We start from the raw sequence: 14400 nt of genomic DNA, 5'->3' as shown, positions 1-14400 counted from the left end.
CATGTGAATGACTAGGACAATGTTTTGTAAATTTTATTATCTCATTAAAGAAATAATCTCTCACCTTTATGCCTTTGTATAGGCCGTCCACCAAGCCTAAAATCCATTCCCATGTCAACTGTACCTCAACTATTGTAAATGCATAAAATTCATCTCAAACACCACTTCTTACATGGGGCCCTTATTGATTCCTGCTCCAGCTGTTTGTCTTTTCTTTGTGAAAATGTATCTTGCATTTATTTTATATGCAATTATATATATATACACACACAGTCATATTTTTTTCCCTAAAGGAATGTCAATTCAAGGGCACAGTTAGTTCTATTTTTGTCTTTCTATCCTCAGCACAGTAGAATAAATAATGATTAATTGGTGGACTTGTAAAATTGTAAGATATTATTAAAGATGTGAGCTACAGCTGATTTTAGTATCCAACAGGAGATTCATTCAGATTATCTAATAGACAATATAATTAGATATGATAATATAAATAATAGATAATAATTAGATAATATAATTAATGGACAATATGTCAATCAGTCAATAATTATTAAGCAATGTCCTTGTTGTGCCAGGCAATGTGATAAGAGCTTGATGGGACACTGATTAGGACAGCAAGACCTGGATTCGACACTTATTAGTTAAGTGGTTGTAGGCTGTAGTCCTCTTGATCATTGTTTCCTCATTGGTGGGTTGAGAGAGCAAGATTTGATGGACTGGAAACTCAGCTCTGGATTTAGAATTATGACCTCATGTATACATTCCCTGTTCTAAGGACTTTCCCCTTCTGACATTGTAAGTGAACATTTCTACTTCGTGACAGAATAAACACTCAACTCTCTGCTTCCCAGACTTCCCACTCTCCTAAAGTTGCCCCCCTCGTCTCCTTCCGCCCTTCCTCCCCTCCCTCTAGCCCACAGAGGCAGCCGAATTGTCCCCTTGGCCCCCCACATTTAACAGACAAGCTGTTTTGTCTTATGAGTAGAGACTTCCTAGCTCCAGGGGCCTCTCCTTCCTGGAGACCACCAGAATCTCCAGAGATCCAGCTTCATGAGCACGTGGCTCCCCTCCACGGGGGGATCACCCCTCACCCTTCCTGATTGTTCAATAGCCCCCAGTAATAGGCACTTCCTCCCTGCTGCCTGTCCCTACCCTCTTTCCCTCACCAGCCCTGGGCTCACTAACACTTTGCAGATATTCCCAATAAGCAAACCTCTGTTAGACAAGAGTGTTCAGGTGCTTGCCACCCCAGCTGTGGACTCCTCAGCTCTCCACTGGGCCCTCGAGGCAGACAGGGGAGAGGAAATAGGCCGCTCCAATACTTCCTCCTCTGGCTGCCCTGTAGCCCCAAGATGCTCACCTCTGGCCCTCCTGGGTCAGGGGAGGTTGGCTAATTTGAGGCCATTGTGGGGGTGGGATGGTGATTGCTGTCATTGGTTTCCTGCTGGGTTTCTTTGGGAGGTCATGACAATTCCAGGACCCCCCTCCATTCCCGCCTCTCCTCCCCCTCTATCCTGCCCATCCCTTGGACTGGGAAGAGAAGAATCCTTGACAATCATAAGGACGAATTGAGACGGTTGATTTACTACAGTTTGTTTTCCATTTGAGACACCCCTCCCTTCACTTTGACCTGAGCACATCCGACCAGTACCACCCCAAACTCCAGCCCTTTTCTTAGGGAAAAAAAGGAAAAAAAAAAAAACAAACAAACAAGCCCAAACCAGGGTAATTCCATCCAAAATGAGAATATGGGAAATTTATGAAACAAAACTAGTAATATAATCTTTATTCCCAAGGCCCTGTAGTGCCTTCCCATCCTGACCTTCCATAAGTCCTGGAGCTGATGGGGATTTAACAGAGAAAGAGGGAGCAAAGTTCTCGGGAGGCATATGGCAGTTCATTAATTCATTTGTAAATATTTATTTCTAAAACATTTTTATTTCAAGTTTTGAGTTCTAAATTCTATTCCTCCCTCTTCCCCCCCAAGACGATAAACAATCAGATGTAGGTTATTTATCCATTTACAATTATGTAATACTTTCCATTCTAGTCTTTTTGTACAAGAAGACTCAAATTAAAAAAAAAAAAGAAGGAAAGTGAAAAATAACATTCTTGAGTCTGTAATACAAACATTCTGAGTTCTTTCTCTGGAGGCAGATAGAAGGCTTCATCCTCAGTCCTTGGGATTGTCTTAGGTCATCATATTGCTGAGAATGGTCAAGTCAATCACAATTCTTCACAGAACAATATTGCTGTTACTGCGTACAGTGTACTCCTGGTCCTGTTCACTTCACTATGTATCAGTTCATATAAGTCTTTTCAGGTTCTTATGAAATCACTCGACTTCTTATTTCTTACAATATAATATTGCATCACAATCACATACCTCAGCTTATCATTTCCCCTTTGTAAGGCATCTGCTATAAAAGAGCTGCTATAAATATCCATATATTATATAAATATTTGTATAAAAATGAACTTAATTTATATTAATAATAAATAATAAGTAATAAATTATTTGTATTTTAAAAATAAGAATACATATAAATAAATATTTATAAATATATAAATATAACTATTTATTAAACACCTATTTAAGTGATCCGTAAAGCCAGGAACTGATCTGGACACTGAAGTTGGAAAGACAAAAATGAATCAGCCAGCTAATTAAGATATTTGGATATTATGGGATGTTATTGTATTGTGTTCTAAGAAATAATGATAATGAGAGGGATTCAAAGGTACTTAGAAAGACTTCTGTGAACTGAGGGAGCCTCAAGTGAGCAGAACCAGGACAGAGTGACCACAAACACTCTTGGGGAACAAGTTTGAAAGATTTAAGAACTTTAATAAAACGATTACCAACCTTGGAGGGATTATCACATACTTTATTTGTGAGTCTCAAGAGCTCAGCACAATACCTGGCAAGAAGCAGGTGCTTGACAAAACTTGCGAATTGATTAGATTATAATTAACACATAAGCTCCAGAAGTCCATGAACTTGTCTTTTCTTTCATAGGTGTAATCCTTGTGCTCAGCACAGTACCTGCCACACAGTAGACACTTAATGTTTACTGTAAGACTGAGTGATTTCAGAAGACTGAAAAGGAACCATGTTTCTTACCTCTTGACAGTGAGGTGAGGGGAAGACTTTTTTCTCTGTCTCTGTCACTCTCTTCCCCCCCCCACCCAATATCTCTTTTTCTGTCTCTCTGTGTCTTTCTCCATCTCTGTTTCCTCACACCCATATACACACACACATAAATACATGTGGATAATATATAATTTTAAAAAATGTCTCTGTATATGTCTATCTATTTATTAAGAGAGAGGTAGTCAATGTGTGAATTGTTTTGCTTGGTTTTTCTTATTTCTTACAAGGGAGGGTTTGAATTTTTTTTTAAGAGGGGAGGACAATCTTAGGGAAGGGAGAGTGGATTAGAATGATAGAGATGAAAAGAAAGAAGAAAAAAGAAGGAAAAATAAGGAAGAATACACAAACATATAATATATTATATATGCCTTCTGCCTATTTAACATATTAAACATGGTAGTACTACTATTTCAAAGCCCAATTCTTTGTGTACAGCAAAACAACTGTATGGACATGTATACATATATTGTATTTCACTTCAACATATTTAACATATATTGGTCTACTTGCCATCTGAGGGAGGGGGTGGAGGGAAGGAGGGGAAAATGGAAACAAAAGATTTTGCGATTGTCAATACTGAAAAATTACCCATGCATATATCTTGTAAATAAAAAGCTATAATAATAATTTTAAAAATAACATGGTAGTACTATACACACATACATTCGTACACACAATTATATACATACATCTATATATAATAAATACCCATAATTTCATAGGAAACTTTCTTTTTCTGATTGTCATGTGTGAAAAACTTCATGTTGATTTACTTTTTTGTTTGTTTAAAAAAAAAAAGACAAAAAAAAATTAGTGTCAGCTCTCCAGGGAGAAGAAATGAGTATAGGGATAAATTAACCCAAAATATATACATAGCACATACTAAATAATTACCCTTGGGCAAAGCACAAACAATGCATGGTGGGGAGAGGAAATCAGAAAAGCTTTTATTAAAGGCAACTTCTGAACCAAACCTAAATGGAAGGAAGGAGTCAGTATCATTGGTCCAAATTTAGGAGGGAGAGCATTCCAGGCAGGGGGAAGAGTGTGAGAACACAGAGGTGGAATGTTCTATACAGAGAGCAGCAAATGGCTCAGTGGCTGGTATGCAGTAAGTAGGAGGGGAAAGAATGTGCAAATGGTTTGGAGAGTGGGTAGGAGTCAGATTATAGAGAGCTGTAAGGGAAAAATAAAAAAAGACAGGGCAGGCTTGAATATGTCCAGCACAAAGAGAGCCGCTCTCTCCACAGGGTGCGCATTCTACCACTGGGCAGCTCTAAGAGGAGTGAAGTTTTCCTTCTATCACACTTGGGTTTGCCCTTTAACACTTTCTGGCCTAATTTTGCCCTTAGGGCCTAGCAGAACAAGCCTAATTTCTCTTCTAAATAAAAAGCTTTGAGTCCTGGACGACAACTCTCATTTACCCATTATTTCCCTCATTCCAAGTTCCTCTAACCAAACTTCTTATACCTAGAAGTCTTTCTTCATCTTAGTTGCCCTTCTTGGGAGCTTGTCCAGCTTAACTTTATCCTTTCTAAATTGCAATTCCCAGAACTGAGATTTAGCATTTTGTTCCTCCAAAATTCACCATATTATGATTGTGGTTCAGTCATTTGTCAGTTACATCTGACTCTTTATGACTCCATTGGGGTTTTCTTGGCAAGATATTGGAATAGTTTGTCATTCCCTTCTCCGGCTTATTTTACAGTTGGGGAAACTGAAGCAAACGGGATTAGGTGACATGCCCAGGGTCACACAGCTGGAATCTGAGATCAGATTTGAACTCAGGAAGATGATGTGTCCTCCTGACCAAGCACCCTGTACATTATGGTATCCCTTAGCAGCCTGAAAAATCACTCTTCTAGTCATCCTATCATGCAGGTTAATTGAAGCTTGAGATCTCCTCCAAATCTGTTTCCTCATCTGTAAAATGAAGCACCTAATTCTCTGGGTTGTTGTAAGGATCAATAATTGTAAGGCATTTAGCACATAGTAAGTGCTATATAAAAGTTTTTATTATTAGGTATCGTAATAGATAAGAGTCCTGGATCCAGAGGTAGGAGGATGGGAGTTCAAATAAAGCCTGAGATACTTAACAGCAGTATCACCTTGGGCCAGTGACAATCTGTATTTCCTCTCCCTTCTGTAAAATGGGAATAATGATAGCACTCACCTCCCAGGATAGCTGTAAGGATCACATGAGAGAATATTTGCAAAGTTCTTAGTAAACCTCAAAGTGCCGTAAAAACATTAGCTAGGAGGATGGTGCATATTGTTCGGCAGGACCTCAGAGTGTGGGTCAAGAACAGGGGCGGTGCCGAGGGTTTGGGTGAGAAAGTTCTTTTTACAATGTCTGTTTTAGTGAAATGGAGTGATTGAATTAATTTATCTCTAAAGGTCCTCCCAGCTCTGATCTTCTCTGTTCTAAGGCCCCTTCTAGTTCTGACACCGCCTGTTCTAAAGGCTCTCCTAGTCCTGACATCCCTGTTCTAAAGGTCCCCCCAGTTCTGACATCCCTTGTTCTAAGGCCCCTCCCAACCCTGACATCCCCTGTTCTAAGGCCCCTCTCAGCCCTGACATCTCCTGTTCCAAGCCCCTTCCCAGCTCTGACATCCCCTGTTCCAAGCCCCTTCCCAGCTCTGACATCCCCTGTACCTTAGTACCTAAGACCCCTCCCATCCTGATACCCCCTTTTTAAGACCCCTCGAAATTCTGACATTCTTGGTTCTCAGACCCCTCCCAGCTTGGATTTTTCTACCTTCCAGCTCTCGCTCCACCATTAAGGGCCACTGAGGCTGAGTTGCCTTTGCTTGGGCCCATTGTTTGCCTCTTTCTCTGGCCACACCTCCTCCAGATCAGAGACCTTTCCCAGGGGAAGGCCTCGAGTCGGCCTCATGGCAGACAGTCCCAGTGTGGCCTCGAGAAGACTCCGAGTGGCGAAGTGATTTAATAAGCAGACACTTAAGACAGTTTACACTAGAGTCAGTCCATTCGGATGGCCCTCTCTGCTCATTTAACACCGGCTGCAGCCTCAGCACTGGCGTCTCTGGGCTCATTAAGCAAATGGCCCCACGGCCAGTAAGAGCCATCTTGATTATCCATGGCTCCTGGGGAGCTCCTTTCACTCAGAGATCATTAAACCAGAGGCCCAGGACCCATGCCCCTCACTGGCTCCTTCTTGCTTTTGGGGGGTGTGGTGGGAAGTCTGGGTATATGGTCTTTGGAAAGTAATTCCTCCATTCTGTGCCTCAGTTGGCTAATATGTAAGACCTGGGGTTAGTTGTCCTTGAAGAACCCCAGTAGTTCTAAAACCATGAACCTAAAAAATCTTCTCTGTCTCTCTAGAACTTCCTTGTACCCACTGACCAAACAGTCCAAATCTGTATTTCACACAATTTCCTGAAGTCAATAGAGCAAAAAATGGCAACCTCTGTCTTACTGTCATTGTGTTATTTAGGTCATGTCTGATTCTTTGTGATCTTGTTTGGGTTTTTTTTTTTTTTTTCTTTTCCTTCTCCTGTTCATTTTACAGGAAAGGAAACTGAGGAAAGCAAGGTATAGTTACTTGCCCAGGATCACCCAATTAGTAAGTGTCTGAGACTGTTTTTGAATTCAGGAAGATGAATTTTCCTGACTTCAGGTCTGCTACTCTATCCACCTACTTTCCTGAAAACCTACAAATGAAGAAACTGAGGCAAAGAGAAATTAAGTGGTTTATCATAAGCATATAGACGCTCTTTCTCAAATATGTATTATATATGTAATAGATGTATATTAAAAAAAGCACTCATGGCACATTTCAAAGTTTAATCTGCATTTATTCATCTTTTTTCTGATGTCTGGACAATCAACAAAACAATAAATCAAGTCCTGATTTGTAGCATTTCGGTGACATCTGAGGTGTAAACATTCACACTAAACATTTAATAATTGGCTTTTGAGAAACTGTTAGAAGAGGAGGTCTTCAAGATAATGCTGGATGATGGCCTTTCCTGTATTTTGTGGAGGGGATTCTCTGATAGTCTGAAAACTCCTGTGTACACTGGGTGCATATTCATAAATATATGTACATCTACACATTTATACATACATATGTACACATATATGTGCAAGTAGAGTAGGATAGATTTCATCAGAAGATGGACAGGCAATAAGAAAGTAGAAGTAACTCCAAACTTCTTCACCAAGAAAGACTGGCTTAGTGACATAGGGAGGAGACTCAGTTTGGAGGCAGAGGACCTAGCTTTGAATTCTAGCTTTGCTGCTTAATGGGCAGTCTCTAACAAGTAATTTAGTTTGGGTCTCGATTTTCTCTTAGCATAGTACCTGGCACATAGTAGGTGACATAGATAGATAGATGAATTAGAGATAATTAGATAGATATAAATGATAAATAGATAGATAGAAATATAGAAATGCATTGTGCTCTCTATCCCACTTTAGAATTATTGGCTAAAATGATTTTGAAGATTATTTGAAAATTACACTCATCCATGTTCTCTATTTTTTTTCTCATTGGGAAGAATAAATAAGAGTTGGTCTCCAAGCCAAGAAGCACAAGTCATGGACACAAGAGATGAAATCCTGTAAAAATGAGGAATTCAGTTGGAAGAGCAGTGGATAGAGCACCATCCCTGAGTGCTGAGAAGGACTTAAGTTCAAATCAGACCTCAGACACTTAACACTTCCTAGCTGTGTGATCCTGGGCAACTCAGTTAACCCCAATTGCCTCAGCCAAAAAAAAAAATCATTCTGGAGAAGGAAAGACTTAGGCCATGAGAGCCATGTCCAAGCCTCTGAAACGCTGGTTCAAGAGAGAAGAATTAGGTATGGGGCGAAGGCAGGAGTGCAAAGAGGCAATTTGGGGTTTGATGGAAGGGAAAATTTTCTAGCAATTAATGGTTTTTCCAAATGGAATGGGTTACCTTAGAAAGCACAATGATGGGTCCTCAGAAGTATGTTAGATTATGTTGAACAACTTATTCTTTAAAAAAAGAAAAAAGAAAAAGTACCCACGGACCATTTCAAAGTTTAACCTGCTTTTATTCTTCATCATTTTCTGACATCTAGACAATCAACAAAACAATAAATCAAGCTGTGACTGATAGCACTTTGGTGATGTCTGAGGTATAAATGTTCACACTAAAAATTTAATAGTTCACGTTGGAGAGACAGAAGAGGAAATCTTCAAGATAATGATGGATGGACTTTTCCTGTATTTTGTGGAGAGGATTCTCTGATATTTTGATTCGCTTCCGTCCCTGGAGCATGGCTTTGCTCAAGATACAGCAGAAAGGGCTTATTTCATTTGAAGGGATCCCAGATGTAGAGCACGAGGGACTTTGGCACTGGATGCCCCCTGTACTTGGAAATCTCACCCTTCTTGCCTTGGCCCACGTCTTTAGCTTTCCTGGCAAGACTCTAGACCAATCCTCTCGTAGGGGCCTTTCCCCACCCCTCCAGCTGTTAATACCAGCCCTTTTAATCATGTTCTAACAACTCTGAAAACTGTGGCGTGTGCCCATATTTTAATTTTAGGGACTTGTGAAATGATCGCTACACATATCACACCTGAGATCTCCATTAATCTCACCCCGTGTGAAGTTTTCTCCTAGGAAGGTACACACACATTTGGCAATCCCTAAGATTATGTGTATGCACACTCCTACGTGGCTCGTGTTTGCACACATGTGTGTTGTGTGGGTGTCTATCCACTTAGCTACATACAGTTCCAGCCAGCATTCTGATGACACGAAATGAAAAAAGACGGCTTGTCCCATATTCCAGCCCTAGGGATTGGCTGATTGATCATGAATAGCCCTCCTGAAAGCTGTGTAAGGTCCACGTCCGGGCAATCAAGTACTATGAGGAGAGAGCAAGCATTTGATAATTAGCCAGGGAAAGAGTGTGTGTGTGTGTGTGTGTGTGTATGTGCTGAGGCAATTGGGATTAAGTGACTTGCCCAGGGTCACATAGCTAGTTGATTATTTTTTCCAAAGCTACACAGGACATGGAGTCAAGTTCCAGATCCTTCTGGAAAGCAAAGGATTTGGTGGCTGGTTCTCTTACAGGGCCAGTCTTTGTCTTGAACCTTTTGGGAAGCATCCTGTATCCCTCATTCTTTGAAGATAAAGGATTCAGAGGCATTGAATTCAGAGTTGGAATTCAGAATTGGATTTTCTGATTTCAAATGCAGCCGGCTTTCCCACTATCCCAATGAAGGTGTTTTCTTTTCTGGTGTCATGAGTTCTGGGATGGCTTTGGAGGAACTGACTTTCTCACCATGTACTTGCCTAAGGAAACCTACTGTATGCTTGGGATACAGATAGAATTGCCCCCAAATTATTTTTCCTGTATCTCATTTCTCTGTAGTCATTTGAATGTTATTTCCCCTTTCATTAGACCATGAAGTTCTTGACAGCAGAGACTATTTCTTTGTGTGTGTGTGTGTGTGTGTGTGTGTGTGTGTTTGCTCTTAGAACTTAGCATAGTGCCTGGAGACACTAAGTAAATGCTGGTTGACTTGACTCAAAAAAGACAGCTTCCTATGGAGGAAGGAGTGTTGAAAAATGAGCTCAAATTCTTTCTCCTGTGTTTACTAGTTGTGTAATTCTGGGTAAATCACTTAATTTCTTTGTGCCTCAGTTACCTTACTCAGAAAAATTGCAGGTGTGAATGAGCATCAAATATCAGGGCACTATTTTTGCAAATCTTAAATTTTATAGGATCACAGAATACAGGCACATAGATTTTAAGCCGAAACATCCAAGTCCAATGTTTTTACTTTTACAAATGAGGAAACTGAGGCATAAGAAGATTAAATGAATTGATCAGGATCACATAGGTAGCTAAGTGTCTAAAGAGGGATTTGAACCCAGATTTTCAACTGGGTAGGTTCAGCATCCTATCCATTATTTCCAATTGCCTCTCAAAATGCAAATGCTAATTAATATTATTAATAGTTGTATTTTCTTCCTAAGTGGTTCATCTAAGTATTTTTCTCCTGACACCTCCTTCCAGTCTGTTTTCTCTATTCCTCCACCAAACTCTCAATTCATCCTTTACAAGTTCACGGAGGCTGTTCAGTCCCATTTCGGGGTTTAGGCAGCTCCCCGAAGGAGATTCAACCTGATGAATATTTCATGATCTTCGATTGCCAGCTCTTGAGGGTCTGTTGCGAGCCTGGCGCCCCCATTCTGGTTAAAACCCATAGGCAGAGGCATTGATCCCCAGGACCAGACCTGTGCTGATAAAGCCAGAAGTCAATGAACAGAGACACACTCTTCCTTCCCCCTGATGCCCCCTCCCATCTTCCCATCTCCCCAACTCCCAGCTCCGAAATCAAAGGCAGGTAATGGGTTTTAAGAGGGAAGGAGGGCAGGAGAAGCCTGGCCACCCAGGCCCCCTTGGGGCTTACACAGGCACCGCCAGGGCCCCCAAAGAGCCATTTCTCTGTCTCCATCTGTGGCTCCTCGCATCCTCCCGGTGCCAGCTCATCCCTTCTAACAAGCTGACCTAAGTGTGCCGAGGACCCTCATTAGAGTGTCGGACCAGCCAGCTCCTGTACTCCTTCGAGCTCTTCCCCCCACCCCCCCCTCCATTAGGGCTTTCCGCCCATCCAGGCGCCCTTCCTTCCCAGCCTGCTGATGGGGTGGCAGTAGTACTAGGCAGCTTTGAGCCCACGGGAGACTGCCTCAGGTTGCCTCTTAATAGTGCTATATGGAAGCCCAGTCTAGGTCTCAACACTGGAGTCTCCTGTCTCTCTCTGTCTCTGTCTCTGTCTTTGTCTCTGTCAGTCTGTCTCTCTTCTGTCTGTCTGTCTGTCTCTCACACATACTGCGTCTTTCTAGCTTTTCTCTTTTCTATCTCTTTCTGTCTTTTCTGTCTACTCTGCCTCCTGTCTTTTTAGTTTTTTTTTTCTCTTTTGATCTCTCTCTTCTATTTTTTTCCTCTTTATTTTCTCTATCTCCACCCCCACTGCCCTCGCTCTATCTCTTCCCAACTGTACTTTAAAAGCCGGCTCCCAATGGGAGGCCAACCAGAGAGTAAGAAATCGGTCCACTAGTACCAGCAGTCAGCTGAATTTATGGCAGCACTTGGCCCATGCGACAGTGGCTGTTTAACCTAATACCTGTTCCATAGACAAGCTTGTTATATAGATTCCGTCTCCGGGTTCTATATGGTGTACTTGACTCAGGAATTAGGAGCCTTGTCCTGCACACACATCCTATTATTCTACCTTGGTTAGGAGAGAAAGGAAATTGTAAGATATCCAGAATTTAAAACCCTCCATCAATGAGCTGTCCAGGACATTAGTTCTCTTTTCTTTAGGGTTCAGCATTGCCTCTTGAACTCAGGAAAAAAAAAAAAAAGCCTAGTGATGAGCCTTATGTGTTTGTTTATGTGTGTATGTATGTGAACACCATACATATGAATTTTGTCTATATATGTATAGCCTTTATAGTATATGTATATATAGAACATAAATCATTATTATAAATTAAATATATAATTAATTCATATATAATTAAATATATATGTATATATGTTCATATCAATTAAAGGGGTGTAGGTTGTGACAGATTAGATGACTTTTTTAATCCTTATTTTCCCCTGTTACATGTAGAAACACTTTTTTTTTTTTTTGGTTATACATGTATAACCAAAAATTCTTTAAAAAAAAAAATTCCTTATACATGATGTTGGGAGAAAAAAGTCAAAACAAAAGCAAAAAACCATCAGAGAAGAAAAAGAAAAAAAAAGCGAATGTAGTGTATGTCGATTTACATTGAGTTTCCATAATTTTCTCTCTATATTTGGATGATATTTTCCATCCAAGGTTTATTGGGGTTGTCTTGGACCAAACCATTGAGAAGCAGGTCTAGATAATGTTTGAAGTGCTTTTCACATTCCTATGACCTCGGAGTGAGTCAATTAAAGTTCTATGACTCTGTTTCTTTATTTTAAAAATGAAGGAGAGTAGAAGAAATGGATTTTAAGGTCTCTTCCAGGTCTTGATTCTAGATGGGTACTTTAGACATAGAGTGATTGATGGAGTTAAGAAAAATCTGAGTTCAAATGTGACCTCAGACATTTATTAGCTGTGAGACCCTGGTAAGTTACTTACTTTTGACTCAGTTTCCTCATCTGTAAAATAGGTATAATAATAATAAAGCTGTGGGACCCTGGTAAGTTACTTACTTTTGACTCAGTTTTCTCATCTGTAAAACAGGTATTATAATAAAATTATAATCCCTGCCTCCCAGGGGTGCTGTGATGATCAAATGAAATAACACATAAAGTGCTTTGCAAACCTTAAAGCATGCCCAAATGCTGTTCTCCTCTTCCTCCTCCTCTGAATTTAGTCATTTTGGTACTCAGACAACAGACATTCAAATACTCACTCTCCATCACCAGGCCAATATCCCAAACCTCTCAAGCTTGGAAAGATCTGACTCATATTGTGCTACATTGGCAAAGTCTTCAAGAACCAAAAGGTCTCCGAGCTGAAAGGGACTTCTAAGGACATCATTTATCCCTAACCTCACACCAAGGGCATCAGAGGAGGACTGTACTGAGGGTTCAGTTCATTGATTGAATTGGAAGGGATCTTGGAGATCACCTGGTCCACTATAACCCCATTTTGCCAATGAGGAAACTGAGGCTAGGCAAGAGTAAGTGACTTCCGATGCTCCATTATGTAATAGGTGTTTAACCAACGTTTATGGATTGATGATTGATAGATTGACTTGCCCAAGGTCACTTCAAAGCCAGCATTTAAAAATTATGGTGGCAGTGGGGGAATAAAAAGAGAAAGAAAAGAATGGGTGGCTCCAGTAAGTTATCTGATAACATCACCTATTTAATGTCAATTAGTGTTTTTTAACAACCAATTGATGTCCCATTAACTCATAATCGCAATCTTGGGGAAATGCCAAGGCGGTAGCTGGCTCCCTAAATGGTGCTCAGCCAGTCAATGTGCCCGGCATGCCTGGGGCAGCTCAAATTGCAGTCTGATTGTGACCTGGCATCTGTTTTTAGGGATGGGGGGAGGTGGGGAGAGTCTGAAGGGAGGATGCTGGCCAAGCAAGGCAAGTGACTGAGTGTGTATTTATAGTGAAGCTCTTAGAAGAAATGATCAGAGGGCAGGAGGGGTGCAGGAGCAGAGTGGGGAGCAGGCTCTCATGTAGGAGTGCCTGGAAGAGGGATAAAAAGCTGGCAGTGATGAGTCCCTGCCCCTTCTGGGGGCACAAGAGCTTCATAGCAAGGTGGCTTCCTCTTGTGTGGATTGGTGCCATCTTCATTTTTCAGTTACCATCTTTATCATAGAACTTGAGCTGCAAAGGGATTTGGAGAAATTGACTAGAGCAAGGTCACACTTCAGAGAGGTGTCTGGGGTCCAGAGGTGGGATTCATGATCATACAATGAGTTAGTGGCAAAGCCAGGACTATTCAGGGCTGGTGATATTTTTATTTCTGATGGAAATCATTAACATAAAACATAATCTTAAAAAAATATTGAAGATTAAGCATGAAATTGCCTTAGTATAAGGGTCTTCCAGTTTAGGAAGATCCTTCTTCTTTACATTTTAGCTACACTGGTTTTCCTGTGGTTCCTCAAACACAGCACTTGATCTCTCAATTTTGATTGTTTTTATTGACCCCCATACCTGAAAAATTCTCTCTCTTCTTCCTGGCCTCCTTTAAGGTTCATCTCAAACACAACCTTCTAGAAAAGACATTTTCTGATGCTCTCCCTGCTTGTATCCCTCCCTTTGAGATTACCTCCATTTACACTCTATGTTAATCTTGTAAGGACCTAGTTGTTTAAGCAATTGCCCTCTCCTTTTTGAATGTGAGTTCCTGCAGGGAAAGAATAATCTCCCCTTTCCCTTTCTTTCCATCCCTGGAGTTTAGCACAGTACCTGGAAAATAGTAGGCACTTAATAGATGCTTATTGGCTGACTGACCAATACAAATACTCATGTCCTCATATTTAGGGTGTTGTTTAGGGCACCGAAAAATTAAATGACTTGCCTAAAGTTACACATCCGTCAGAGGCAGGATTTGAATCCGGGACTTGCTGAGGCCAATGGAGGATGATCAACAGAGATTTAAGGTTTCAAAAATGCTTTAGGAATTGAGAAAAAAAGTAAGAGATCTCTGTACATTAAGATGGATAAATAAATGATAGATAAATGGAATAGATAGAAGATAGATCAGTAGATAGACAGAAGATAACTATA

Source organism: Antechinus flavipes, chromosome 1, assembly GCF_016432865.1.
Source record: "Antechinus flavipes isolate AdamAnt ecotype Samford, QLD, Australia chromosome 1, AdamAnt_v2, whole genome shotgun sequence".
Lineage (NCBI taxonomy): Eukaryota > Metazoa > Chordata > Mammalia > Dasyuromorphia > Dasyuridae > Antechinus > Antechinus flavipes.
This window is presented reverse-complemented; position numbering follows the sequence as displayed.